The sequence below is a fragment of the Adiantum capillus-veneris genome, chromosome 29 (assembly GCF_014529385.1).
Source record: "Adiantum capillus-veneris isolate H3 chromosome 29, ASM1452938v2, whole genome shotgun sequence".
NCBI lineage: Eukaryota > Viridiplantae > Streptophyta > Polypodiopsida > Polypodiales > Pteridaceae > Adiantum > Adiantum capillus-veneris.
In genome coordinates this window covers 39,544,137-39,547,715 of record NC_140959.1, presented here as the reverse complement: position 1 = coordinate 39,547,715, position 3,579 = coordinate 39,544,137, and positions in this window count along the sequence as shown.

Genomic DNA, 3,579 nt, shown 5'->3' with positions numbered 1-3,579 from the left:
TCGTACTCGTTCATTCTCTCACCATGCATCTTATGCATCCGATTGTTATGCTTTGGCTGTGTCTAGCTTACATGATGTTGAGGAACCTCTATCTTTTGAAGAAGCACATAATTCAAAAAATTGGATGACTACCATGTAATCAAAATATGATGCACTTATAGAAAATGACACGTGGACTTTATGTGATTTGCCTCCCGACAAAAAGGCCATTGGTACGAAGTGGGTTTACAAGTTGAAACGCAAGCCGGATGGTGAGATCGATCGCCATAAGGCTCGACTTGTTGCAAAGGGTTATGCACAGCAAAAAGGTATAGATTATGAAGAGAGGTTTGCTCCCACTTATCGTATGACTACTGTGCATTTTCTATGTGCATTGGCATCTCATTTTGGTTGGGATGTACATCAATCAGACATTGTTACTGCTTTCTTAAATGGTGACATATTTGAGGAAGTTTATGTAACGCAGCCTCGCGGTTTTGTCAAGAAAGGACAAGAGGACAAAGTGTGCAAATGTAAGAAGGCTTTGTATGGGTTGAAGCGATCTCCTCGTGCTTGGTAAGAGAAAGCTGACACTCATTTGGCCAAACGAGGCTTTCGTAACACCAACAAAAAACACATTGTATGTAAAGCGTGAGGGTGATGTACTTCTCATTGTTGTTCTTTACGTGGACGATTTGCTGACCACTGGTCTTAATGAGGCACATATTGCTGAATTTAAGACTGATTTGAATGCTACTTTCAAGATGAAAGATTTGGGGCTGTTGCATCATTATTTGGGCATACAGTTTAAGCAGTGTGATGGTTGTTGTGTCAGAAAAGTTACATAGAGACATTGCTATGTAAGTTTGGACTTGAGGATTGCAAACCTATTGCCAGTCCTATGGAAACACGTTTGAAGTTGAGTCTACATGATGCTAGCAATCCTGCTGATGTCACTCTTTACCAATCTGATGTTGGCTGCCTCATTTATGTATGCAACACGAGGTCGATATTCATTTTGCAATCTCACAGGTCAGCAGATTTATGCATAGCCCAGGGTCTAAGCATTGGCAGGCTGTCAAGACGATTTTCTGCTACCTTAGTGGCACTTTATATATTGGCTTGTTTTATCCCAAGGGGGAATCATTGCCGCCAAACTTACATGCTTTTTTGGACTCATATTGGTTGGTTGTTTTGGCACGTGAGTGTCCACAAGTGGTTTTTGCTTCATGCTTGGTAGTTCATGTATATCATGGTTGAGTAAGAAGCAACCTACTGTGGCCACTTCTAGTTGTGAGGTTGAGTACAGGGCAGTCTTCACAACTACAATTGAGTGTGTATGGCTCAGACGCCTTATGGCTGATTTGGGTGTCAGACAGGACACTGCCAACACTATCTACATTGACAGTTAGAGCGCATTGGCAATTGCGAGGAACCCAGTTTTTCATGCTCGCACAAAGCACATTGAGGTGCATTACCACTATGTCAAGGAGAGGCTCTCAACAGGAGAGATCAGCTTGGCTTATGTGCCAACACAGGACAACCTTGCAGATCTTTTCACAAAGGCATTGTCTCGTGAGAAGCTTGTAGCTTTCCGCAAAGCTTTGGGCTTACTCCCCTTTGTGGACTAATCATGTCCTCAAGGCATGGCACTTCCCTTTACTCATGTGCCAGTTCTCATTCACCGCATCACTCCAGGGGGGATTTGTTACCATATACATGTGGTAGTGATGTGTGTGAACACACTAGGACCGCCGGCGCATTTTTTCCCTCTTTAGGAGGTTTTTTCCCCCGAGCATTGTATATATGCCCATCACTCTAGGGCTATCTATCTTTCCATTGCACACTAAGTAACACACTCTCTATTGTGTGCCTAGAGCTTTCTTCGTCTTCTCCAAGCTGTGTGCGTTTCTCTGCAACCCTAATTCCAACATTCACCAAAAACTTTTCAGCAACCGATGGAAAAAAGAAGAGCATTGGAAATAAATCGGCTTCTAGTGAGAATTTTAGGGTTTGATAGAGTTGATTCATCTTATGTGTTCAACCAGGTTTTCCTGGGTATAAAAGTTTAGCGACCCCTCATAGAGTAGAGGTGATTGAATTATGGCGATATTCAAAGGTCACACTACTAGAATCAAGCTCACTGGTCGCTGGATGTGGAGACTTGGAAAATTGGCATAAATGTTGTTGTCAATACAAGGAACTGTGCTAGGATCAAATGGTTTTGGGTCCCATTGTGCTTATCAAACTTTGCAATTCTCATGAGTTGTGAGGCCAAGCATGTCCAACACACTGCTTTCTACCTGCTGATATTTCTCTCTAGTTCAAATGGCTAAAAAATAAATGATCCATATCTAGGTCCCGCTTTTGGTTTATGTGGTCTTTAATGTCCACAACACTGCTACCTATTCAATGGCCCCCAAGGTGAAATGATAGCTCGTTTCGATATTTGACAACATGACCGTTGCAAAACCCCGCAAGGGTGATTGTTAAAAACCTACCTTGCTCAGCTCAACACCTCACTCCTAGCATTTTCAATCCGCCACAATGTGGCTAGTCTGAATTCCCTTCTCCATAGCTATCTAAAATGTGTTATTTCATTAGCAGTGACATAAGTTCTCTTTGTACTCAAGTTTTGTGTGGTAGGAATTTTGCTTTATCGGAGCTTCTCTCTCTCTCTCTCTCTCTCTCTCTCTCTCTCTCTCTCTCTCTCTCTCTCTCTCTCTCTCTCTCTCACACACACACACACACACACACACAGGTTTTATCGGTTTTCATATTAGAATATGCAAAATTTAGCTAGTTTCCATCAAGGTTAACCCTACAAATTAGTCGAGAGTTTTCAATTTTTGTCCTTTACAAATACACTAAAGCCCAATTTTCTCTCTCAAACAATGCTCTCCACCCTCTCTCTCTCTCTCTCTCTCTCTCACACACACACACACACACACACACACAATCTCTTTGTGTGCACGTGTATGTGTGTGTGAAGAGAGAGAGAGAGAGAGAGAGAGAGAGAGAGAGAGAGAGAAAGAGAGCGAGAGAGGCAGCTTTTGTGCACACGTGTCGTCCACGAAACTTGCAGAGTTGGGTGGCATGCAAATGGTCAAAGACGTGTCCATGTAGCTTGTGGAGTTATGTGACGACCACGTAACGTGGCCAATTACGTGGACAACTGACGTTGATAGCCGTTTTTCGGCTTTTCATAATTGCCATAGTAAGCTACCTCACCCTATCAAATCACTCAAACACTGTGGCTAAGCCTACCATTTCACTGAACATAGGCGTGTGTGAGTTAGGGGACTTTTCCCATATCTTCTTAAAAATCCTCAATTAGCTAATCACCGGGTTAGTTGAGCCAAAAAAAAAAAAAAGGTATATTATGGCCCATTTGTGTGTGAATATTTTATTGTATATAGGGCCTAAATAAAATGATTTTTTATAATTATTTTGGTATTTATTTAAATATTTATACTTAGGTGTGTGTTATTTATGCTATGTACATTGACTCATCATTACCATATTTTTTCTTACCATTTTGCATACTCTTTATTCCATATAAAAATAATTTCATGCAAGCTTCTCTTATTTTTGGTGTAA